The 27,622-nt window shown below is 40.5% G+C and overlaps 1 long non-coding RNA gene across 1 annotated transcript in view; it reads right to left on the bottom strand.

Annotated features, from left to right (window-relative positions):
* Window positions 1-4,595: 4,595 nt before the first annotated feature.
* The window catches only part of LOC148225597 (uncharacterized), a 57,832-nt gene continuing 34,805 nt past the window's right edge, over window positions 4,596-27,622 (bottom strand). Inside the window, exon 4 of the long non-coding RNA XR_015804944.1 lies at window positions 4,596-4,704. This is a non-coding gene — a long non-coding RNA (uncharacterized LOC148225597). The remainder of the gene's footprint in view (window positions 4,705-27,622) is intronic.

The raw sequence follows: 27,622 nt of genomic DNA, 5'->3' as shown, positions 1-27,622 counted from the left end.
AATCTCGATTGCTTCCAGAATATCTCATTTGTTCAATCTTATTTATCTTCCAGATCCTCTTACAACATTTTATTTCCCCACCTGCTTTTTGTATGTGAGTTTAGTTCATTCAAAATAAAATAAAAAATAATTTTTAAAGGCCACTATGTAGCTGTGTGGTGCATCCCACTCTTCTCAGACCAAAGTGATCTGAAATCCTCATTAGTCTTTGGCACTGACAAACAGCACCTGGGCTGAGCTTCTCTCAAGCTTATCAAAAACACTGACTGCTCCTAGGAACTTATGCTGTCTAATGAGCTCTGCTTTTTAATGAACAGCCTCAGAAAACTTCCTTTTCTTGCCAGAATAACAACCTGAGTGGAACAACATTTTTTCTTATGGAACTTTGAAAAGTTGCTGACCTGAATTATGGCCAGGATGGAAAATTGCTGTGGCTAAAGCCCACTCTCTTGCAGCCCTGTAAACAGAGGTTCAGAATGAGACCTTTTGAGTTCTCCTGGACCACAGAGGGCTGTGACCAGCATCTCCATCTGAGAGGCCACTTCTCAAAGCCAGTGAATTCTCAAGTTTGTTGTACTTGGAGGACCAGTGAATGATGATGGATCCTGGGCTGATCCCTCTCACTCCCTAAGGCTCACCTCTTCACCCATTGAGAAGATGTAAAAGCATCAAATGTAAGTCCTTCTCTGACTTTGAAAGATATTATTCACAGGTTTATACCTTATACATATTCCTTCAGGTCTGTGTGCAGGCAGTGTGAATATCCTATAGCAAATGTACAATGGATCTTGTTCTCATAGATTCTTGAGCACATTAGATTAGTAAGTCAGGCCTATAAGTGAGTTAATGTGCTTATAGTAAATTCTATAGAATCTTGTGTTCAATTGTTTGATTTAAGCTATCAATTAAGTGCTGTGGAGTTTAAATGCTGTTAAAATCTTTAGGACTAAGCCTTTAGTTTAAACCCAAGTCTGGGCCTAAGTTTGCCAAGAGGGTCCACTCTGAACCTTATAACTGAATGGGAAGGTTTTCCTTATTCCTTTCCCTTGTTTCTTCTTGCCCTTAACCTACCTCAAGTGCCCATATCCCTAAGAAAGCAAAAAAAATTGCTTTGTAGGAAAGTCCGATTTCTACTTTTGTTAGGTCCTGGGTCCCTTGCAATTTTCAAGCTGTCTTCACCAGTTCTCCCTCACACTGATAAGGTGATCAGGGTTATAATACAGGCATGTTCAGGTAGAAATGTACAGGTTTACAGTCTTTGGACTAGCAGGATTCACAGTTACAAGGCAACACAGCACCTTTGGTGATACGTTAGGATTTTACCTCCATATTTGATTGGATTTTAGTGATTCCTGTTTACCCATCCAAAATTATTTCCCCATCTTCAGGACAGTTCTATGCTGGGCATCTCTGTCAGGGAAAGGATCCACCCAGAAGTCACTTGCAATCCAGGAGACCAGTTTGCCCAGCTGGCCCAGCCTCCAGCAGCATCTTAGCCCCTTTCAGGCTGATGTTCACCAACAGCTCAGCTCCCTCTCCCTGTAATTCAATAATGATGCATCCAGACAGTTCCTCTTGCAATTCCCACCTGGTTTTCTTATCTTAGGACAAACCACATTTCCCATCAAAGACTGAAAAGGAAGAGGTGGTGTGTGTTTCAGGGCTGGTGGGGAGGATGCATGGGAAGACTCCCACCATCACACTGGTCTCCTGTCTTGTGCTTAAAATCAAGCTGTATTCCACCCATCATGGTATCCATACAGCCATTCCACAGAAACACATCAGTTTGGGATGTGAGCATCCTGAATTTGGCAGGAGTCCACAGACGAATAAAGGAGTTGTACCTGAAGCTAGAAAGACAAAGGAAAAAAGGGCTGATTAAAGAAGTGTGTTAAAAATCCCTTGAAAGCTTTTTAAGCCTTTAGTTTGGGGGTTTTTTTTTGTCAGTGTTCTTAATCTCAATGAGTCTGGAGGATGAATGGCCCTGCAGGAGGAGAGCCCTGGAGCCATGCAGGTGCTGATGTGCTGGCTCTGCATCTTTTATCAGAAAAGGGACTGAGATGTGCATTTCTGGTGAAGACAGCACACCTCCTGCTTTGTTGCTGCTCCTCTCTGCCTGCACACTGATACCTCTGCCAGGGAATGTGTGAAGCCAAGATTTTAAACACTCTAACTTCATGTAGGATTGCTTAGCAAGTCTGCCCTTACATAGAAAGGTATCAAAATAATCTCAAATCAGATCTTCCCAGTGACAGAAACATTCAAGGGCTCATCATGATGATCAAAGAAGCATTGCAAGTATAAACACATATAAACATTTTTACAGCTGCTTTACCTGAGTGTGAATTGACACTGTATTATGCCTTTTATTCAGCTCGTGTCAGCATTGGTTCAGATGAGACAAAAATGATGGAAATATGAAGAATGTGTGTAAGGCTCATATTATGCCAACGCAGTGTCTCACCTGCTCTGATAATGCAATAAAAATCAGAGATCAAGGAAACTTAATAGATGGTACAGTAGATGTCTGCAGTTTTATTGCCAGTAAAGGTGAGAAGCAATGGAGATGTTTCTTCCCCTTTCCATGGTCAATTATTCCATGTAAGAATAATGAGTGTCCTCACGGTTAGGGCATTTGCTGTGTGATTCATCTCACCTAAGTTTAGATGCCTGCATTATCGAATCTATTGCTGAGCTTGTCACCCTTAACTTCTCCTACAGTAAATGGACAGAAATAGGGGCTCTAAAGGTTCCATTCATCTGTCCTGTGACCTGTGTTAGACCTTAGGTAGACAGGACTCTCATCCTTAACTCAAGGGATTATATTCATTAGCACTCCCCTATCTGTCAGGAGAGCTTAGGTTAATGAGGATGTCAGTGTTTAATGATTTGAAGAATATTCTTTTCTAACCAACGATGTCCTTTGTTCCTCTCCCCATATTGTTATGACCTCAAGTCCATATCATACACTAAACACTGAGTTTAGAGGAACAGATGGAGAGAAGGAGTGACCTTCTTCCTTAGGACAAGAGACATATCCTAGGACTATCTGGCCATTTTCCACCTTCCAAATCTCCAGTTATTGACAATGAAGGTACAAAAGCAACATGCTCAGTCTCTCTTGCTTCCTTGGACTTCTTGTTTTTGTGTTGGGTTTTATCTTTTAAAATATTTAAATATATAATTTTTAGCTTGTTATGAGCACTAAAAGTTCTGCTTCATATCTTGTGGTATTTTGGGGGTTCACAGTGAATTTTCTAGGACCCAACGTCCATGGCAGGATTTCCATTGAGCAGACTAGGTTGAACACAATAAGCAGCATGGTCTCCTGTGCTATTTTTGCGTGAATAAATTCAAATTGCAACTCCTAAATTTTCTGATTTTGTCCCAGGAACCTGCCAACCAAACTTTTCCACACCAGGTATCCCACAAGTGGTGCCAGCATTTGCTTGCTCACTTCTTATCCTCAGCTCCTAAAGTCTCACTGAAGAACATCTCCCCAGCCTTCTTCAAGCCAAGATATACAGCCCTACCAAGCCAAGCATGGCTACCTCTAAAGTCACCCAATTCTGTGGCTTTTTTGAGGTCAATGAGGAGAACAGCATTATTTCCATAGGAGATGTATTTGGGTGTCATAGTGCACCAGGAATTTATTCTCCTGTCAGCTTTATTCCTTTCAGCCATTAAAGCCTAAGTGGTTTTCACAGGGTTATGGCATGTTTGGCAGATTGGTGAGCTATAAAATATCATTTATTTATACTCATATTCCTTAAGCAATTCAGATTTATTTGTGTGTTTGTGTGTGCATTTTTCCAGTGGCAGCTACACATTCACAAAGCTTCTTCTTTCCTGACTTAATCATCTTGTCTCCAAACATTGATTTCCTCTCCGTTATCTTTCATGATTTAATTTCTAGGCTTTTCTGCCTTTTTTTTTTGCTTTTTTTTAAAATTTAAATTAATGCAACGCTGCTTAAAAGACCTGGGACTGACAGCCCTGAAGGGAGAGTGCTGCTGTTTATCAGCAGCAAAGGTGCACTGCCAGGAGCTGCAGCCAATCTAATCTGGAAGGAACTGCAGAACAGGTGGAGATGCTCAGATTTAAGATCTGTTACCATTCAGCCATTCATCCCACTAACACTGACAAGATGATTCATTACTAAGACTCTTAACTACTGATAATTAATGGTAATGATTATGATTTAGCTTCCAGTGACAGAAGAACTCGAGTTTTGTTTTCCTCAGCTTCATTTCTTTACCCCTCTTTTACACATCAGAACATTTTTCAAGAGTTTTGAGGTCATGGAAATAAAGGTTTGGCCTCCTCACCCCCACAGAGCAGAACAATTTAATGGCTCAGTGGTTGTAGATGTCCAACACTTCCCATCAGTGGCTGCTGAAGATCCCTGTCTGTATGAGACCTTCATATTGGGCAAAATGAGTCACATTAAAAAACCACAATTATTTCACAGACCAATGATCCAGCTAAGCAGAATACTTGCAACAAAAGGCAGGAATGGCTATTTTGATAAAACACAGTAAACAGGCAAATAACAGGATAATTCTTACCTTCTGGCATGTGACTCCTGCATGCACAAGTCACATGGAGATTTCAGTGTTTAACAGCCAGTCACAGATTTACCTCTTGTGAGTCTGTTCATTCCCCTTCAAAATAGTTTGAGGTTTTTTTGTATTTCATTGTATTCTGGGGGGAAGAGATGCATAAAGTCACTGAGTGCTGCCTGAGAAACTTCTTCTCTTTGCTTGGTCTGATTGCTCCACTGCCCAGCCCCAAATTAGAATCACTGAATCATTAAGGTTGGAAAAGACCTTAAAGGTCATCAGGTCCAACCTTTGACCAAACACCACCATGCCCACCAAACCATACCACAAAGTGCCCCATGTACTTGGTGTTTTGAACACTCCACCACTTGCAATGAGAAAGACAGTGAATAATTATTTCCTGGTCATAACTCTTCCCATCATTCATAAGTTTATAAAACCCTGTCACATCATTCATTAATCATGTACTTTCCAGTTGTCTCTTTTCAAATAAGAGAAAAAAACAAGATTCTAAACTCTTCCATAATTTTCCATAGAAAAGATTGTCATCTGAGGACCTCCATTTGGGACAGATTTTTAGGGATAGAACCCTTCCCAGACATCCTGGGCAGTTCTGTTCTGCTCAGTTCTGCTGTTTGGCAGTGCTCACACTCTGTATAATGCCAGTTGTGATGGTATTACCAAGTATCCTGAAAAAAAGAGGAATAAAAAGTCTGTATACTTGAAGTGTTCCCATTACTGATTGGATCCACAAAACCCAGCACCACCAAGTTCAGACTTCTGTGTGTTAGGCTATTTCAAATAGTTGTGACTTCTTTTTTCTAAATGCAGGAAGACACATTCAAATTTCAAGGGGATTTTTTATAGTGAAACCTAATTTCCTCTTGGATGTTGAACTAAAATTTGGATCCTACCTCTCTTTTTCTGTCATAAACCTTGCCAAACAGGATCTTAATGTTACCATTTCTAAATTCAAAGATAAACACTAAGAGATTTACCAGGATGGATGTATTTAAGAGTGCAGATGATCAGAGTGAGTGGCATATTTAGTTCTGGTGATCAATCTGCTAGAGGACAGCAGCCTGTGAGCCACACCACCAAAGCAGCTCTCTCAGTTTTATGGCAGTGATGCAGTAAAGGCATCCAGGTTCAAATCCTGATGAAGATGCAAATCTGAGACCAGACATACCTGAAAGGAATTGTTGTTGCCTGAAAAATTGCACATCAGTTGGGAGGTTTCTCAAAAATTTAAAACAGCAAGGAAATTAGTTTTCTCCCTCGTGAAATGAATGACTTCCCATGACTTTTTCCCCCCTGGCTGAAATGTCAATCCAAGTCTCTGAGATGAGAAAACACATACCCAAGGTCTATAAAGAGGAGGAGAAAATCATATGCAAGACATCCTAGTATATTAAAATCCTAACAGGAAGCATTTGCAATATCCTGTAGAGAATATCAGAATCTAACATCAGTGTGTGTAGCCCAAGCTGCAAAGCCACGTGCAGGGGGCTGGCATCATATCTTCTTGCAGAAAATGTTCCTTTTTATCCCAGGGCTAGAACACAAATACAGGCATGTGGAGATGGAGACCGTGCTTTTGAATATTTGCCATTTGCACTCTTAATTCCTGTTATTATGACTTCAAAGCCACCTGCCACCCTAAAGAAAGCATGGAAAAATACAATGCACACAGGGTTTGTTTATTCCCTTGGTTTTTAACCATGATGGGTTTTGATTCAGGTTTGGAAACAGTTTAAAAGAGTGACCAAATTCTATCTGCTTTAAGTAATCCCAGAGAGGACGTGGGTTTTTTCTATCCCTGTATCTCTCTGGTCCAGAGACTGACCTGATCCCTCCAATTTATCACACTGATGCACATCTTGGTGATTTATTTGCAACCCACAACACAGATTGTGACATGGAAGTGCTTATGGACAGATAAGAGAGAAAGATTGAAAGGGACTTTCTCAGTGAAGCTCTAATTTGGCCAATAACCGAAATATATCAGGACTTGTTCTGTTCCCAAATTGTAAAAGAGGCCGTGATCGAGTGTGTAATCCCCACTTTGGCCAGGGAAGGATCACAGAGCTGCCAGGGCTTTGCTTTGCTGTGTCCACTGTACCTCCATCAGCACATTTCCTCACCACAGGGACCTGGTTCACCCAGGCTGTAGCCCCTCACACTGTCCTCTGCCTGGCCACTGCTTCAGTTTCATTCCACATCCAGTCTCCTAAAGTCTGGAATGTGAACACCTTCAACTCCTTAAAGATCAGTTTAACAGCAAATTTCCTCAGTCTTGTTTTTTAGGTTTTTTTTGTTTGTTTGTTGCTCTTTTTTTTTTTTTTGCAAAGTGTGTTTTCTTAAGTCTCTCCAGCAGCTCTGAGAATAGAAATCAAAGGGCTGCAGGGTTCAGCTTCCCAAAATTGCACCTTTAGCCAGCTCTTTTACCATAGAGTAGAGAAATTAGAGGCTATTGTGAGCACAAACCTTGGTGAACAGAATGAAACCTGGAGAGTTCTGTTTTGGATACCACCAGTGCAGATGATGTCATGAAAATATTTTACAGTGCTGGCTGTTAAAAGACTTTCTGAATGGGGCTCTCAGCCTTAAGAAAGTGACAGCCAAGTGAAATCTTCAGGGTATTTATTCCAACAGGGAATGGTGCCATGACCTGTTGTGAGAAGTGGAAGAAAAAGATCTCATGGTCCTGAAAACACATTATTTTTTTCCCCCAAAACTCACAAAAGAAGACTGAATCTGTCATAATTTGCCCATTTTTTGGCAGAATCTATAAAATCTTTCTCCTAGCTCAGCCCAAGCTGTTTTCTGAAATATGATGCTTCCCAACCTCCCAGTGTAGGCTCCATCTCAAGAATCTGAAATTCCTCTTGTGCATTTGCCTACAAATGGACAAATGTCTCACTTGGTGAAAAACTCCACAGATGTAGGGAAAATTTATCCAACAGATTTTCCAAATGATTTCCCCTCATCACAGAAACAAAGGCACAATTAAGGGATGGGAAACATCCGAATTATTTGCTGATGATGAAAAGAAGAAAATTGGACTCATGTTTTCCAACTTTGAATATGGAAAAATGATGTTGCCCTCCTTTCCCTGGGCCACAAATCTTGGCTGTTGTCATTAGTCTTTTCATTCCTTCTATTGTTCTCTCAAGAAGCTGCAAATTGTCTATTTTGATCAGTTACTGAAACCACAGCAGAGCTGTTGCTCTTAGAATAACAAAGGGCTAGAACTATGAAAAGTTCATCTTTCTTGAGAGGTTGCAGAATGGCACTAAAGTTTAGGGAAATTTTTTCTGTATTTACCAGCATGGGAGACAAGGTAGTAGGGACCTCTTCCAGAAAAGAAAAAGGCATAAAAAGCAGGAGGACTTTTCTCAGGGATATCCCCTTTAGAGTGTTCTTCAGACTGTGATTTGAAAAAAGAAAATTTCACTCTCTAGATTTGTCATTGGATGAAGAAGTGATATGCCTGGGTTCAAATTTTGTGTGTAATCCATTGGGATCTATTGAAGACAGGAGAAAGCAAAGCCACAAATAGCATTCCAACTTCTTTTCCCAAGGATATAAGGTTCTGCTTCTAGATTTCCGTGGAGAAAGCAAACCCAGAAAATCCAAGGATGCACTTTCTGAACACCAGCACCAAAATAATGCCACTGTGAATATTTATTCACCACCCATCTGGGATCAATAAACCAACTGGGACAAAAGCATGCCTGCAGAGGCCAGACAGGAGTATTTCTTTGAAATGTTGCTCAGCTGCTCAGGACATGATGAGAAAGATTCTCCTGCCCCTAAATGTCAAGGTCTTGACCAAAGTTTGATACGGCAAATAGCAAGTGCCAAGGTGCTGGTGATTTTTCACTTCTAGTAGAAGTAATCCTTCCCACTGTTCTTCTGCATATCAGAGAGTTTCCAGCAAGTGGAAGAGATCTTCATTGGAAGAGACACATCCATGTCCTCTGGTGCCAGCTCTCTACATGGATCCTACAAATCTCAGAGGAACCGACTATTTTATCACTGGGGCAACCATAAGGCTCTTCTGGAAATCCTCTTAATTTGTGTTCCCAGCTGCATTTATTATCAAAACAGGGCCACTGAAATTGAGCACCCAAAAATTAGAGGAAACATTTGCCTTTAATTATGCAAATCAGGTATCTGTCTCTCCAGTCAGCATGATCCCAGAAACAGAAACATTTTGAAAATTGGCTCCTAAGAATTTGAAAAACCCTCAGAAGACGCAGTATTCAGCATAAGAGAAGAGCTCAAGAAGGTATTTTTAGTTTTATTTCTAGAACAGGGTTGAGTAAGGTTCGAGGATAAACTGGGATAAATTTGCTGCAGTCACTGAACAGGAAAACAGAAACAACATATTGCCTGTCTTCTTCGTAAATTATCTTCTTAGTAATTACAAAATAAAGTAAGAATCTGAGGGTGAATGTGATCACATAATTAAAGACTATCTCAAAATGTGATCCCAGTCACACGTTTTCCTTTGTTTGTTGTATTTGAGGTTTTTATTATTTTTTCACACAGTAGTAAATACCTAAAGGCAAAAGTACAAAATTTAAAAGACTTCAAAAGTAGCCTGGGAGATTTTTGCCAGCATTGGGAGTAAGAATCTTATGGAAAATGACTGGAGACAAATAGAAGGTGAAATGATAAGGAGGAAATATTATCAGGAGACATTGTAGGGGTCCTCCATAACCTCCATTAATGGGGTTAGAAAACCAGAGCAATGATGTATTGCAGGGTCTAAGGAAAGCTGAGAGAACAAAGTGCCACAAAGTCAGGTCAAAGAGAAGACTGTAATTTAATGTGGTGGTAAAACTGCATCTTCATATCATGAGGAACTCCAAGATCTGTCCTGGCTGGAGACCAGAATATGCAAAGTACTGACAATAAGGACAAAATAAGGGAGGGAGGAGTGTGACCTGGAAATATGAAACCCTATCAGGAGATAAAGGCAGATCAATTTTGCTTTCATTTGGTCAAGAAAGAAGTGAACCCTTTCTGATAATGCACTAATGTACATTGGTCTCAATACAATATATAAATAGATTATTAAAATTATGTTAAAAATAATACATAAATCATAAGTAAGTGATGGTGAGATCAAATTAATTCTTTGAACTTAGCAAAATTATAAGAAACACTGACATTATCTACTTGATTACTTTTAGACTGAAAGTTTAATTCCTCACAAAATAAAGTTCAGAAAAATGTGTATTTTCTAAACAGCAGCATTTTTTTCCACTGAGATTTGTTTGCAATGGGCAAGATGTTGGTAGGTGGGAAAACAAATGATGACATAAAGACACATAAGAAAGGTTGTTCATGAAAGTGCAACAGAGGAAATAATCATGAGCTTTTCATATTTCTTTTCCTGGAAAATCAGAAGTTTTTTATCAGTAGTAAAAGTGGAAAAAACAATAAGTAAAGTAAAATAAATTAAGAACTGAGATCCTTGATTCATTCTTCGATTCTTGAATGTGGTTGCTGGAAATAGAAAGGGAAATGTCAAGGATGGCCTGGGCCGTGTCAGGCTGTGTACACAGTGTGGGCATGATCTTTTGAGTCATAAGTTTCAAATAATTTAAAAAAGAGAAGGGGTTCCTGTGACTGGGTGTTGGAATGCCCAAGGAAAGAGGAGCCAGATGAATCCTGTGAATTCATTTGGAGACTTGGGAGAACCCCTGAAGAACAAAGGATGAGTCTATAAAAAACAAACCAGACAATTATGGAGAGACTTGTGAGAAGGAATTACAAGACCTAAAAGGTGTCAGGATTTCATGGAGGAGAAGAAGGAATACAACCTGAGCAGCAAGTGAATCAAAGAGTCTTTGTGCAAAATTTAGCCCTCATTCTTTGTACATTCCTCTTTTTTATTGTTGTTGTTGTAAAGAAAATAATCTTCCAGGAAGTCATTACATCGATTCCCTGTCACATTAACCCATGCTGAAAACTAATGTTCTGCCAAGGGAGACAATAGAAATGAAAGATTTGATTTCTCTCTCTCTCTCTGTTTTTGATGGAAGCTATTCCAGTTCAGATGTCTTTGCATTGTTGATTCCCCCTCAGTTATTGGCTTTGGTGCTCTCCCCCAAACTTGTTCATGCAGACCACGGGATCCCAGGGTCAGTAAGGTTGGAAAAGACCTCTGAGGGCATCAAGCTCAATCATTGACCCAACACTGCCAGGTCCACCATGTCCCCAAGCACCACGTCTGCACATTCTTTGAACACTTCCAGGGATGGTGACTCTACCACTGCCCTGGGCAACCTGTTCCAATGCTTGACCACACTTCTAGTGAAGATTTTATTTTTTTTAATATCCAATCTTAATTTCCCCTGGCAATATTTGAGACTACTTCTTCTTGTCCTTTCACTTGTTACCTGGGAGCAGAGACTGACTCACCTGATTGCACCTTCCTCTCAGGTAGGTTCAGAGAGTGATAAGGTCCCCCTGAGCCTCCTTTTCTCTGGGCTGAGCCCCTCCAGCTCCTTCAGCCACTCCTCATCAGACCCGTGCTCCAAATGATGTTGGTATTTTCTGGATTGTGGGCACAGGAATAAATCTTTATGGTGCAAACAGAGCTCTGGTGCCTAAGCAGAGTTCTTTGGGGGCTCTGGAGTGAGGGAGGATGCTCAGATTCCTGGTCTGTAGTAAGTGAGGTCATTGCAACAGGATATCCAACATGGGACTGATCCTCAGGGTATGGTGGTGCACACCTGCCTGAGGTCTGAAGATCAGATCCTTCCCACACAGAAGCAATCATTGCTAATACAGACCCAGAAAAGGTCAATTTCTTCAACTAAGATGATAATATCAGCTGCTATTTTTATCTTTGGAGCATATCAGTAATGTCCTCCCTGAAAGGGTTTCCTTCATGGATCCATTTGTTGTGCTGAATGTCGTTTCTCCAGTAATCCCCTTGCACCTGAACCTAAATCCATGTCTTTGAACAGCCTGCCCTGTTTCCTGTAGCTCTGCCTCTCCCACTTTCTCTCTGGTGGTTGCACATTACCTGAGGCTGTACTAGTTGAACTCTCTGGCAGGAGTTTTCTGTCTGTTCTTTGCTATCAAGGGAACAGGCAATTTAGCAGTACAGCTGTTTGAAAATGCTGTGCTGGGAGAATTTTCAGCTCTAACAGCTCATTGCAGGGCTTGTTTGTTTTTGTTTTTTAATTACTTCTCATTTTGAAATGTGTGCTGCTCGTTATAATCCATCACATGTAAAGATATAATTTATCATGTTGCAAAGTTGAAATTGGAAAGAAAAAAAACTATACAGTTTCAAAACTTTCTTTTTCCTTGTGGATTTTTACTTCTCATTTTAAATATTCATTCCAGTCTGGAGTGATGTTTTTCTTCAAAACAAATCAGCATTTATCATATAAAGGATACTCTCAATTTTTCTCAGCTCTAAAAAGTGGATTGAGAAGTCGGTTATGACTCCTCAGTTTAAAGGGAAGTGGGATGTTTTAATCAAGGGATGGTATTCCTTTGCCAAACATCATCCTGAGCTCTATTTAGGTGCTGCAGTGAGAGAAAGAATGCTTTTTAAACTGCATTCACAGTCTGTTGCCATTGAATATCCTGCAATGGAGTGGGCACCACTGAATTTCTGTGTGTAACAGGTCACAATTCGTCCATTCACAGTGTGCTTCACCTTAGAGGAGTGTAAACCAATCTCAACCAATTTTCCTGCTTGGTTCTCTTGTCCTTCCAGGTCAATGTCCTCTGTCTATCCTAGTACAGTGTCTACTCTCATTTATTCCTATTACAAAGCTGGTGAAGGATCTTGAGAGTAACTCCTATGAGGAGCAGCTGAGGGAGCTGGGCTTGTTTAGTCTGGTGAAAAGAAGGCTCAGGGAAGGTCTTACCCCTCTCAAAATTCCCTGATAGAGGCTGTAGCCAGGTGAGGCTTGGCCTCTTCTCCCAGGCAGCAAGCAACAGGATGAGAGGACATGGCCTCAGGCTTCTCCAGAGGGGATTCGTGTTGGTCATCGGGAAGAATTTCTTCACAGAAAGGATGGTCAGGCTTTGGAAGGGGCTGCCCAGGAAGGTGGTGGAGTCCCAATCCCTGGAGATGTTGAAGAAACAATTGGACATGGCTCTCAGTGCTCTGGTCTCTTTGAGAAGTTGGGGATAAGAAAAAAGGTTGGACTCAATGACCCTTTTCCAACTTTAATTATTCTGTGATTGCCACCCGTTCCTCCCTTGGCTTGTCAGTGGTTTTCCCTGGATGAAGGCATAGCAAACGAACAGACTCTTTTCCCTGGGAAGGCCACAGACACTGACAAATAATTCCTGGCGGCTCTTCCTGCAACAGATTGGCACTTCTTTGCTCTGCCACTCTGCACCCAGAGCAGGGCTGACAACGAGCACAGGTTTGCAGTGCAGCCCTCTGTCAAAGCCCATCCTCCAGCCTGCAGCCACTCAGAGAGAACAAAACAAAATCACTGGATTTCACACTGACACAGCATCCATCCTCCAGGCTGCCAGCCAGGGGATAGATCTGATCACAGGCTGCTGACTGACAGAGGTGACTTCCTAAAACACTGAGGCAAGATTATCCAGGGCTCCTTTGTCAGTTCCCTGCAGCTGCAAGCAGGGAACATTTTGGCAGGCAGCTGCCCTGACTGCTCACGCTGTCTCTCACACACAAACACACATTTGTGCACAAGTGAAGGAATCACTAAGCAGATGTACTCACAACAGCTCCTAAACTGTCTTTTTATTTTGCAGTCACAACAGTCAGCACCATGGAAATCAGGCATTGATCAAAATTATTGAACAATTAAGGCATGATAATGAGCATCTAATATGGCTGCTAATGTAATTACAGTGTCATATCACTTAAAGCTGTGCTGCTGGGTGGGGAGGCAGGATGCTGGAATATTAAGGGCATCTCTCACTCCTATGCTCATTCAACATCTTCCAAAAATTCAGTTAAGTGAACCTGGGGAGGAACAAAAGCAAAAATTGGAGAAAAATTGTCACTAGCAGTGCCACCAATTGTCCACACGAGTGGCTTTCCAATGGATAGGTACCAATGTTTTATTTTGATGCATTATATCTGAAGAAGGGATAGAAAAGGGGTAGAATTTTGCTTCCAGAAAAAGAAGTTCAAGTGTATGGGAACAAAAAGAGGAGGAAGCTGAAAATATAAGTCAGAATTTATCATGCAAGTGGAGCACAGGAAACAATTTTATTCTTTCCACTGGCCATGATCCCTTGACTGTGGATAAGGTTTGTGGGATAGTGACAATCCGCTTGTCTTACAAGTGTAAATATTGCTTCAGGGAATATCTGCAGTTCAAGAGGGAGTCTCAGGTTTGTGTGCAAAGCATAAGGAACGTGGATTGGTTCTGCTAATCATGTTTGTGCAAAAGTCAGGCACATATGTAGGAGAACGAGCACGTTCAAAGGTGCCTGTGCTTCATTTGCAAATGGAAAGTGTATCTTCTTTCCATATGTAACATGCCAAACTGAGAGGATCCAAAAAAACCCCCAAAACTCTGCCTGTCTTGCACTTCCAATGCTGCAAAAGCTAAAAAAGTATTGAACCTTTCCAAATGTGGATCTAAGTACCTTCAGCATCCTCATTTCATGGAGCAGTAATGATGCAACAGAGGGTGACTCAACATTCAAGCACCATTTCAGATCATGACTTATTTCTTTAAAACTGTGTTTCCATCTTCTCAAGGGAGAATCCCAGAGTTAAGATATGTAAATGGCCAGATTTATCAAGGGACTTTTAAAATAACTTGATTGTGTCTAAAATTTAGTCCAGAAATTTTAAAACATTTCACCATTCTTTAGCCATGTAAAGTGCAGGTAACTCTGTTGGTCTATGTTGTGAGTGATCTCAACTAATTTTCAGTGTTTAAATCCACCTTAAGTGAAATAGATACGCATCAGTTCTTAAATGTTTGTGGTAGCCAGCAGAGAATTAATCAGTCAGAGCAGCCCACTGCATCCAATAATCTGGAAAACCACTAGGGGCATGATTAATGTGTCTAAAAAGATGCTTTTTGAGGTGATTCCTCCCCTCTGGTCTGCTCTGGAGAGACCCCACCTGCAGTGCTGCACCTGAAATGTTCTCCAGTACATCTCTGCACCAGCTGAGGGAGGCTCAGCTGTCTCAGCAAAAGTGACCTGGTGCTGTGTGAGATGCCCTGAGATTCCTCTTGTGGATGTCTGAGGTATAAAAAACATCCACAGGAAATATCCCAGGTCTTGCAGCTTCTGTCCTTGTGGTGCCAGGCTAGAGAGATAAAGAAATATATATATTCAAGGCAGTATCAGGTTTCTTTAGAAGCTGTGAACTTGTGCATGTTTCAGATACATAAACACAAGTTTTTTGTGCCATTTTTGATGTGTTAGGGTATCCCTCCTGGATCCAGGTAGTAGTGCAGAGATCCTATGACAGATCTCCCAGTTTCCCATGGAAGGTATTAGTTGGCACCAGATATCTATGGTGATTAATAGAGTTAATTTAAAGGGAAATTTAGAGGGAAATTCACCTGGCCAAATACAGGAATTTGTTTTAGAATGAGGTGAATTGGCCTTAAAATCCACTAATTCAAATCCATTAATACTGCTGTTTCTTCTTTAACCATAAAGGCAACCCATGGTGATCTCATCACCTATTATCACCTATCCCAAGTGCTATTAATACCCATATTTAATTAAACTCGTCATAACAAAACTAATAGGCGTCTCTTTTCTTGTAGACAAATTACCATTTTTTTTCTGGTTTATTTTGGTAATTGCCTTGGTTTAAGGAAATACAGAATTTTTTCCCTATAACTGGAGACCTTACATCTTGTCTCTGGGAACTACAGAACACACGAAAAGTAAATTACTTCCTTAGAAGAAGAGATCCGATTTTTTTTTTTTTTTTGACAGCTCTTTTCTCACCTCATTATTTCTCCATCACAATAACTAAAGCTGTCAGATTCCTGACGGAAAGCTGCAAAGGAAGCATGTTGCAAGCAGCTGGTCTTCACAGAGCTGTTGATTCCCTGCTCTCTCCACCCTGTTCCCAAATGTAGAATTCACAACCAAAGCAAAACAAAGCAGAAAATACATTTTCTTCCACCTGTGCAGGTTTGCCAAAGGAACGGGGTATTTCACTGACATGTTCACAAATGTGAGACTAGAAACAAAAAACCAGATAACTGGACAATGAAGAGTGTGAGTGGGTTTGCTGAGCTGGGATCTAAGGATTCGTGTCATGGGTGGGTTACCCTCCTTCCCTCCCTTGGCTTCTGGACATCAGGGTTTGCTGGATGTGCTTTGAGATCCACAGGTGGAAAGCAGTGTGTAGAATTTAGGAATTATGGGATAATTCCCTAGGAATTATGGCTGATTCTGGATCTAGAAAAAGAAGTTATCATAGAATCACAGAATGGCCTGGGTGGGAAGGGACCTTAAAGAGCATCTCCCTCCACCCCTCCTGCCCTGGGCATAGACCATCCACTGCTGTGTGGGCTTTAGGTGAAGAACACCCTAAGGCATGGAAAGGTGGTTTGGGAAGAATGAATATGGGGAAAATAGAGGTCTAAGGGGTCAGAAAGGATAGGCAAATCGCAAATTTGGCTTTCACCTGTTTTCTGTAAAAGCTCTTTTTGTCTCCTTCCCTATGGGTCTGGTCACTTTCCTCTAAAAGGCTTAGAGGGTTGGATTCATCACATTAACTGTTTGGTGTTTATACCAAGAAACAGTAAACCAACAGCTTTTAGATCAAATTTTCTCCTTTGAAGACAAAAAAAAAAATCAAGGTTTGGTATTGACATGGGAAAACCATGTAGCTATACAGCTGCTCCTGCCATATAAATTGGGTCACTTTTCACACCACTCACTCTTAAGATAAGTGATGATTACTTGTTGAGCCTTTTAGCCCCTCCCCTTTCTCCACAACGATATAATTATTACTGTCACTCCTGAAATATCTCCATAGGAATTGAAACTTTTACAAAAATAATCACTGAGATTGATGACAGTAATTTAAATATGTTTAGGCTACTAATAAATCTTGGAGTTAAAGGAAGCCTACAGCAAGGACAACCCCCATGCCCTGGCAAGCAAATAATTGAGGGAAACCATTTGCATAATCAATATATTATAAGGTATCAGGACATCTCTCCTTGTTGGTCTTGGTACTCCTCTGATGTCATTATCAAGGTAGACATGACAAATAATATTTTATGTCTATGAATGATAATCAGCACACTGCAGAGTGTGTATCTTTATTGATTTGATTAAAAGCTTTGATCTGGGAAATTACCAATTAATGCTATCTAAATTAGTCTCTGTGGGTTTGGACAGAGCAGCAGGAAAATAATTCTCTCGTAAAGCCAGCGATTGGACACAAAAGCAATTTGTTTAATCGTGCTAAATCTGAAAAGAAAATATTCAATTTGGAGGTTCCCTGCAGGTCAGTCCTCAGTTCCTCATTAGTCATTAATGACTGCACTTCAGCCCCACTGTCTGAAATTGCATGTGCACTTTAGAGAGGCTTAATTAAAAAAAAGACAGGGAAAAAAGTCTTCCTTAAACAGCTGAGAGTCTGTGACAACTGGATCTGCTTCAAAGACTGAGAACAGAGCAGAGCAATTTTGGAAAGGAACTTGCTAACCTGGCAAGGAGGAGTTTGAGCCCAGCTTGCTGGGCTAGGGACTGCAAAACCCTGGGATAATCAGAAACCATGGACGAAAGGAAGCAAGCAGAGCACAGGGCAGAAGAGGATGATACTCTCCTTTGAGTACCTGAGCACGCCCAGCACGACAAACAAACAGGAGGAATGAGAAACCCAAGTGCAGGTGCAGAGCTATGACACTGGAATTACAGGGGTTTGGAGGAAACTCGCAGTGCTGGAGCATTGTGATGGACAGAGCATTGTGTAGGGAGAGGCAGGGAGGATGGCAGCAGGGTTTTGTCTCAGCTGGTTCTGCTGGGGAACAAGATGCAGAAGGGTCAGCAGAGCACCCTTATGAGGAGAAGCTAAAAGAGACTTTCAGAATGACAGAATATCTGAGTGGGAAGGGGCCCATGGGGATCATCGAGTCCAACTCCTGGCCCCACACAGGACAACTCCAAGAGTCACACCATGTGCCTGAGAGCATTTCCCAAACTCTTCTCGAACTCTGTCAGGCTTGGGGCTGTGACCACTTCCCTAGGGGTCCCATTCCACTGCTCAACCACCCTCTGGGTAAAGAACCTTTTTGTAACATCCAACCTAAACCTCCTGGACACAACTTCAGGCCATTCCCTCGGGTTCTGTCACTGTCACCACATAGACATCAGTGCCTGTCCCTCCTCTTCCCCTCACAAAGAAGTTGTAACTGCAATGAGGTCTCCCCTCAGTCTCCTCCAGGCTGAACAGACCGAGTGTCCTCAGCTGTTCCTTGCATGGTTTCACCTCCAGACCCTTCACCATCTTCTTTACCCTCCTTCAGACACATTCTAATAACTTCATATTCTTTATATATAATGATGCCTTTTTTATATTTTGACCTGTTTAGCCAGAAGAAAAGGCTAAGGGGTAACTAATTCCAACCTCCTCAAAATTTAGTGGTGTTAGAGCAAAGGCAGATACAGGCTCCTTTCAGAGGTGCCCCACTAAAGGCAGTGGTCACAAATTTCAGCAATTTGGAAATATGTTAAAAAATTCTTCATCACCAGAATGGTTAAGTACACATTTAGGGCTGGAGAGCCTGTGGCATCTCAAATACTTTCAGATTTTTCTGCACAGCCAAGGGGAAGGAGGTTTACCTTGGAAATCAGCCCTGTCTTCAGCAGAAGTTTCAATTACAGAACTCCAGATACCCTTTCCAACCTAAGAGATTCTTTGATTGCTCACTGGCCTGCAGAGTAACTCAGGAAATAAACATGACTTACATTTTGGCTCTTCATTCATAGCAGTGTCATATCTTGTCTCAAAGCTCCCTCAACATATTGTGCTGCTTAGAATCCTGATACTTGCAGCAGTGAATAAAACACAAGCAACCCAGGAAGTGGAGAAAAATATATCTAAATAAAAAGTTTTGCTACAGATCCCCATCACACCTCTAAAATCCTTCTGAAGTTATCCTCAGAATAGGCATTAATTTATATCCCAGAATCACAGAATTAACCAGCTTAGAAAAGATCTTTGAGATCATCAGGTCCAACCTATGACTCATTGGACTCTCCTCCTTTTCCACAGTTGTAGTGAAGGTTTTGAAAGACCAAAACAAGACTGTGGAAGTTGAAAGAAAGTAAAATATTCTCTATCTGTTTTGCGAGGGAATGGAACTAGCTGACCTTCAAGGTCCCTTCCAACCCAAACCATTCTATGATTCTATTAAAAAACACATAAATTTGAGTGTTGCTTGTTCTAAATGCAATTCCGTGCCTTCAAGAGTTTATAACCTAATAGTAGCATGGAACTATTCCTCATGGTAAGTTGAATCATTACCCAGATGTTCCTCTTAAGTAGGAAATAAGTTGTTTGATTCTAATTATTTTTCTTTCTAGTTTCTAGAAATAAGTTTTCTTTGTACCCTTCAAAGTTTGGGCCTGTTTTGCCTTCCTCCTAATCCTATCTCACAGCAGGAAATGAGTAAATAATTCTAGTGGGTGCACTGGCAATTTGGCCAATGCTAAAGTGGTGCATTGGAATTTCAAACTGGTGAACCAAAACCACTACACATTCTTTTTTCATCTGCATTCTAGAAGTCACACTGAAAAATGTAATTCACTCTGAAACTTCTGCCAAGAACAACTCCACATGAACCCAGTATCACAAAGGATTCTCTCTGTTAAACTCAGATCATTGGCATGGCTCAGTGTCCTGCACCAGCTCTTCCCTTAACTTTTGGGGAAAGACCAGTGAGGATTTAAGGGTTTGGTCTGTTGAGTCTCATGTTTATTGCTACCATTACCAGCCTGGAACATGGAAAACAGAATCCAAGCTTTTTATTGCCTGGCTTTAGTTTCTACAAAATTCTGTGCATCCCCTTTAGCTGAGAATTTGCTGGGTTGGTTTGTGGGGGTGTTTTTTTGGAGGAACTTGAAAGTGAGCACTGTATGAACACGTTCTTGGGACACAGCTGTTCGTTAGCACAAATTACCTCTTGTTCTGACCACCTCCCCCTCCAAAGCACCTACTGAGACAGGCAAGGGAAGATATGAGCTTTGCCATGGCAACCCAACACCTTCCAGTGAAATTAAAGCCCAAATGGGAAAGGATGGCAGGCTCGGTGGCAAACAAAAACCTCACTTTTCCTTTCAAATGAAGCTGATGGAAGTTTTAGATGTGTCTTGAGATATTAATAACTAGTCAGAATTTTTCTAGAGACGGTGAGATGAACAAAATAATTACAGCAGTGGCAGTAAGACTGGTAATAAAATGAGCAACTCTCTTTGAACTTGAAGCTATCATTAGATTGACTGAGGAGATCAGCATTTGGGCTTAAGTCCCTAAAGCAGAGTCTCTGGCTCTACAAAGGTATGAGAAAAATACTGTTCCAGTATTTCAATCTTTTTAAATAGCAGAAGAGTTTCCCACTGGGGCACAGTTTGTAGAGAAAGGAAGTGCCTCGTTATTTTGTTTTACAGGGTGTCATTCCAGACCCAGAGCCAGGCAGGATTATACTTTTGCAGAGGAGAAAGATAAAAATAGTCCTCGCTGCATCAAAGAAGGCAAAAATTAGACTGGAAAACAAGATGAGCTTAGGTGTGGCTCACTGACTTTATATCTGTCAATCTGCTGTTTAGAACATGAGCTATGAGAAAATGCTACTGTCCTGCTTAAGAAAATTTGTTGTTAAATGACTTGGATTGTGAGGGGTTTGATTTCAAATCCTCATTTGGAAACCCTTTGAGCTGTTTTGAGAGGAAAGGTAACCCAGCTCCATCTCCTGGAATTTTTTTCTAATTGTTTCCTTTCTCACACATCCTAATTTATACATGTACTGAGTATGTGCTTAGGACCTAGAGACAAATATACCATACAATTTTTTCCTTCAATGGTTTTCTCTCCCTCTCTAAACATAGTTTTATTGTATCCTGGACTAGAGATTTCTTTTCTCTGAGAATTTTCATGTGTCTCCATTCTGAAAAATTGCTACTTTCAAAAAAATTTGCATATGGTTAAAAGAATTCCTGAGTAGTTCTGCCAGTAGTTCCTGTTCTGAACACTGTATGATCTACACCCCTTTCAACAATGGAATCAACAGAAATTTAGAAAAAATGAGTTTATAGTTGGGCTTTCTCTTCACTGACCATCTAGAAACTGAATTTCCATGTTATGCTTCTTTTATTTAATGGAGGGTCAACAAATCCAAGATATTACAGCCAGATCTCACTGCAGGTCAGCATCTTGAATAAATGTGGAGCTCAGATTTTGCTTAATGTGATTCCTCTAGTGCATGATGGCAACTTTAAATCAAATCACTCCTCATTACACTCCCCATCTTATGTCAGTGATGCTTGAGCAGCTCAGTCCTCTCACAGGATTCCAGACATTCAAGAACTCATAAACTTCATTCCACCCTTACCAGCAAGATGGAGCCAACTGCAGAAGAGACAATGTGGGATGAACTTCTTGTAACCCCCATTCCCTGTCCCCTTGAGCCACTGGGAAGGAGATAGGGAAAATCTGGAATGAAACTGAGCCCAGGAAGAAGGAAAGGGAAGAGGAAAAGAGATTGTAAGATTTGATTTTATTTCTCATTTTCCCAGTCTGATTTGAATTATAATAATTTAATTAAATTTCCCCAAGTCAAGCCTATGACAGTAATCAGTGAATAATCTCTCCCTGTCCTTATCTCACCCCACAAGCCTTTCATTATTCCTTCTTTCCCCTGTCCAGCTGAGAAGGGAAGTGATGGACCAGCTTTTTTTGGACACCATGTCTCCAGCCAGGCTCAACTCATCACAAAGTCTAATAAAAAGTAACACTTTCCCAACAAGCACACACTGATCTCGCTTGGATGAATACACCTCTCCTTTTAGCATGGTTTTTAAACTAAAAGAAGAGAGATTTAAATTAGATGTTAGGAAGAAATGTTTTCCTGTGAGGGTGGTGAGACCCTGGCACAGGTTACTCAGAGAAGCTGTGGCTGCCCCATCCCTGGAAGTGTCCAAGGCCAGGGTGGATGGGATAGTAGAAGGTGTCCCTGCCCATGGCAGGGAGTAGGAATGAGATGATCTTGACAGTCCTTTCCAACCCAAACCATTCTGTGATTCTATGATTTGTCTCAAAAACATGGAAGTCACTCATTGCCTACAGCCCTCTGGGAAGATAAGGCTGTGGCTCAGACAGGGACAAGGAATCTCCAACTACAGAAAAGACTTTTCCACTCACAGTCCTCCAATTATCCTGATCTAGCCTTGCATTTCAACCCCCCGTTTTACGTTTCCTTCAAAAGAGATTCACTTTCTGGCTTAATTTGAAGGTAAAGCTCTCCTGACAGCATTTTGCAACAACAGAGATCTGACTGAAAGGACCAGGTTCTGAAAGAAATAGCTGCAACCTACTGAGAAAGATGCAAACATGTGGGTTTAGAAATCTCATTTATTGTTATTCACCCAAGCACTTCATTTCTTCCTCTAAAGGGAGCTCACACAAAGCTCCTCGAGTGTGTGGGCTGGAACAAAACCTTCAAAAGCCTTAACGAGGTTCTCGGAAAAAGTTGGTTAGGCTGTTTAGTCATAAGATGTTTTCATCGTACACTTTCATTTTCATTTAAATGAAAACATTTTGAAATAAGAAAAGGAAGTTAAAATTCTGTTTGGAAAGGGAAAATGAAACAGTTGGAAATGCAGTTTTGGTGCAGAAGAAATGAATTTTTAAAAAAGCAATTGCAAAAGTTAGCATGTATCAAACCAAAGTTTTTTCTTTTACAATTTCATTTCCTTGGAAGTTTTACTGAGATGGAATATATTTGCTCCATTTCCAAATAATAAAACAGTTGGAAATTATGGAATTCCTCTAAGTGGAATTTCTTTCCCTGTCTAGCTCTGCTTTGAGGGAGGAGGAGAAATGCAATTTTCTCTGAAATATAACTCAAATGACTTGTAGGTAGGAACCATTCTTGTAGGTGTTGTAATCATTATATTGGTGTCTACACAAAACATTTTTCCTTCTACTTGAATCCTTCTTTTATGTCTTCCTCCTATTATAATTTTAGACACTGTTTGTTTCCTGTGGCTGTGTACTGCCTGTCCATGGGCTGAATGTAAAGCCATTAAACTCCTCTATATTCCACAGCAGAATTTTTCAAACTTGAAAAAGAATTTACTCAAAGATGACAACAATCTCCAAGATTCCCTACAGGAACTACAATAAAGTAAAATAATTCATTGAGCTGGGACCTTACTTTTAGCATCTTCATCAAAGATGCTTCCTCTAAGAACATTAGAGACTAAACTATTGAAAATATAAATAAATGGTGTTAATATATGTTACAAAATGCAGTACATGATTAAGAAATACAAATCTTGATGGTATTTATTGTGGTATTTACTTGTCATGGCACCTGTAGTCACTGCTTCTCTGGCTGTAGATTCTCCTATCCTGTAAGATCATAAAAGCCTTGTAGTAGTCTTATTTTTGCACAGATTCAGGTGTGCCTGGAGCAAAACTCTACAGTACTGAGGGCCTTTTGGTAATACATTTAATAATAAATCTTAAAAGCCTCTGCTTCACCCTTGCCAGAAAGTATTTTGGGAAAGGTTGCCAAATTGCAGCAATTTGAAGAACATGGCTTCCATTTAATGAAATCTGTGGTTATATTGAAGCACATAATCATGTGGAAAATGCACAAGAATTGCATTTCTGCCTTGGAACAGCAGCCTTAAAACGTAGATCAAAAATCGGAGAAAAGGGAAAAACCAAGAGAAAAGCACTTTGCTTCCCTCCAATCTCCACTTGCATCAGACAAGCAGGGTCACCTTGTATTCTGCTGTAGATCAACACCCTTGCCCTCAGCTGAAGTGCTCATGTATTTAGACTTTCATTTTTCCTGTTAAAGAGCTCCCATGAGACCCTATCTACATGAGAAATGTCTGGCATTTATTATTGTGACACAAGCAGCAGTCCACAATCTGTCTGGCAAAACTCCACAGAGAAAATGATTCAAGAGATCAGGAGCAGTCTTGGAGTTCTTTTACAGCCCCCAAAACAGGGGCTACACCCACAGAAACCAAAAATATTTTCGGCTTAAAGTCTGCAGTTCTTGACTGTCATACTGACTTATTTTGAGGAATTAAAAACCCACAGTGTTTATTTTGGGAAAGAAAGAAAAGGGCTAACCTATAAAATAGTCAAACCTGAGCTGCACATGATTTCATCATGAGTTAATTACCCATAAAGGCATCTTGTCTTCATCCCTGCCTGCTCTTAATGTAAGTCCTAAGTGTTTACTGTTCATTAAAGGCTGATGCTAATGGAAAATCCACAGTCTATCACTAGAATAAATAAAACATTTTAGAGTCTTGTAGCCTTAGCAGTGCTAATATCAGTCATGAAATATGCTCAGAGTAAAACCACTGGATATCTTGGGCAGAAAAATAGAAGTCCTACAAAAATTCCAATCTAGACTCTAATAGCATCCCATGTTTAAATATTTGGGTTCTTAAACAGCACTAAGAAATTAAGGCCCTGAAAAAATTCACCTGTTATAACACCTTCCTGTTCCTGCTGTAGCAGTTCCCACAGTCCCATGCAAAGCAAAATTTATTTTGCCTGAAATATCATGGGGATTGAAAATCTAAGCAGACATGTGCACTAGATTCAGATGTCAGCTTTCAGGGAACTGTTCCCATTAGTATATATTATATTTAGATATATAAAACTAGAGAAAACAGGAATTGTGTTCTGCTTCCTTAGTTCTTCATTTGTCTTGCTCAATATACAAGTTATAATTTCTAAATGAAGAGCTGTATGAAAGCTACTGAACACACTAAATGTGAGTTTTGTAAATAGCTAATGTTAGACCAAGGGTTGAATCCAAGCCAATAGGATCACACAAGTTTTCTAAATTCACAGTTTCACCATGGGTGATGGAGATAGTTGAGATCCAAGGATATCCCTCATCCCTCTCCTTGTCACGCCTCATCCCTGTCCTCAGAACATGCAGTGAGCCATCACTTTCCTTCATTGTTCTCCTCCAAAGAGCAGTTACAGTGAAGCTTGACAGGGAAGTGACAGATTTCCAGAGTTTCCTACATTTTATCTCATCCCCTGAAGTTAATTCTTGGGGGTGGTGGAAGGTTAAGGGTTTAGGTCTCTTCCACTCCACTGCACCATCTTCTTCAATGGCACTCTGAAATACCAAGTTCAGACTTCATCAGCCTCAGCATCTGGATTTTAGTCAATTTTAATGCCTAAATGATACTAGAAAGATGCAAAGGAAGACCAGCATCCTCTTTGCTGATATCATGTCCTGAAACGTTTTCCTTTATCTCCAGGACTAAATGATCTTCTCTTTCCTGCTCCATCTTTTTTAAGTTAATGACTCAAAAATATATATTGGACATGAGCAATTTAGCTCTAACTGTGATGAGAACCTTAATTGACCTGAGTGCTCTTTATGAGGGGGATGTATTGGTTTTATACAGATTCCCTGCCTTCAGTCAATGTCTTCTTCCAGCACTCAGTATTTACAGTTGAACCCCTTGAGGCTTGATACCATTAGAATCATTAGGGGGAGATTATACCATGAGAAAAACTTTTTCCCAGCCTCTCTTAGGAGTAAGCAGGCAGCTGCACCAAACAGACAAAATTTGCACTGCATCAAGCTGCCTTTGAGGAGGTTTGGAGAATAATTTTCTGTTGGCAAACTTCTGTGGCAGGAAACCTCTGCACAGACAAAAGCCGAGGAGAGGATTTACTTTACTTAGAGGATTTACTTAGAACTGAGCTGGAACAGGTTGGCAGAGAAGTTGTGGATTCCCCATCCTTGGAAATATTCAAGGCCAGGTTGGCTGGGGCACATGGCAGAGGAGTTGGAATTAGATGATATTTAGGGTCCCTTCCAACCCAAACCATTCTATGATTCTATGAGCTCACATTTTCTTTCAGGTACCTAAATACAAAAGAAAGATCTGGCTGGAATTCTGATGCATGAATTTACATGCAGGGGTGCAATGCAGCATGGAGAGGGAAGAAACTGCAGGAGAGGATAAGAAATGACAACATGAGGATATCCTTGCACTCCTGCTGCTGAGCCACCTGTCCATATCTAACCTCAAAAGGTGCATCCAAGGTTGGGAGCAGATTCCAGCTCCAAGCACAGCCTGGAGCACCCAATGTCACCAATGTTTTCTGGGATACTGGGAGCACCATCTTGGGAAAAGCCTCCATTAGTTCACTGGCTCATCCAGCAATTGTGAAACTCCTCCAGGCTGCTTGCAGAGTTTTGGAATTCAGGAAATTGATAAGCCTGTCACTTAACAATACTTTTCCATGAGTTTTCTGCGTTTGAGATGAGATTTTCATCAAAGGAGACTTGCTGCACCTCTGCTCCATATGGAACTTTACCCTTTTGGGTAACTGGATCCTGTGGAATGGCACTGAGACATGAGCCAGGGCTGGCTGAGAAATCCCTAACAGGCAGTGGAAAGGCTGCTGCTGTTTCTAACCTGTTTTCTCAAAAATAAAAAGTCAGAGTTTGGGCTTGCTTTAAATAAATAGTTTAAATAATATTAGACATAACTAAGGGTGAGGAAATATCCATGAATATCCATGAATATCTGTGACTTCTGTCAAGGTCACGATAATTTTTATAATATATATGACTTTTATTTCTATATCACATTGTTTGATGGCAGGGGGATTATTTTTATAAGCTTATCTGATCCTTTTTTAGAAGTTAGTTTTCATTTTAAAATATAATATTTCCACAGTATAGTCCACTAAAGCTTTGACTGGCAGTGAGAAGAGTTTCCAGCATCAAAACCACTTAGCCCCATTAATAGGGAGAGAAAATAGCTCTCCATGTAATATTAACACCCCAAATTTCTCTTTTTTCAAAACTGAAATAAATGCAAAAAATCTACAAAAATGGCAGCCGTTTGCAAAAATTTAAGCTCAAAACCATTTGCACTGAGATTGAAAAGCATTACAGAACATTCAGGCTGTATAAAGATGAATTTTATCACACAGGAGTTCAATCTAGCTTCAAATTTATAGCATTCATGGAAAAAGAACTAAGACATTTTATTCTGTGTGTGAAAAAGGCAAATGAGAGCCCTGCTTCTGGCATTAAACATCACCACACATGTGATGATAAATAATGAACAAAACAAGTATCCAAGGTGACTGACTGCAAGTGTATGTAGGTAAGTGAAGGCAGAATAAAACTGAGTGTTGATTTCCCTAAACAACAACCAAAAAAAGATTAAAAAATAAGATAATGAAACAAACCTCTCTGGCTGTCAAATCCTGTGAAGTCTATTGTAGGATCATGAGAGTATTTTGCATATGGAAAGCATAAAAGCCAATGAGAGAGAGAACAGGTATGCAAGCATAAAAGTGACAGGTGACAAAATTTATTTTGCTTGGTAAATCACTTTTATAATTGATATAGCTTTTTTATTAATTTTTAAAGCTGTGTATTTATGCCAAAATGAATTGTCTAGGTGTTAAAATTTGTGTTTCATCCCTCATTGTTATGAAATGGGAGTGGGAAGAGCCAATTCAATAAAGTGCTCTTTCTACTCCTATCCCTCCCAGGCTTCATTTCCCCAGGATGGCAGGGAATGGGACACCTTGCAATAAAAACAAATGTTCTCAAGGTGCTTTTTATCTTCCCTGTTTTATTCCTAATGTTGCTTGATTGCTGCAGAAAAGACACATTTAGTCAAAGGTCACTGAGAATGCACAAAAGAATAAAACCTCCACATTTGCGAAAATCCCCACTGTGTAAAAGCCTTCTCTGAGACTTACCCATCAGTGAAATTTCATTTTCTGGAGGGATTTGAAGTGATGCTAAGCCTTCAGCTGGCTTTTGGCCTTGTGGTGAGCTTTGCTCTCTTGG

This window comes from Sturnus vulgaris, chromosome 1, assembly GCF_052056855.1.
Source record: "Sturnus vulgaris isolate bStuVul1 chromosome 1, bStuVul1.hap1, whole genome shotgun sequence".
NCBI classification, from domain to species: Eukaryota; Metazoa; Chordata; class Aves; order Passeriformes; family Sturnidae; genus Sturnus; species Sturnus vulgaris.
Note: the sequence above shows the minus strand (reverse complement) of the source record. Positions and strands in the feature narration are given on the sequence as shown.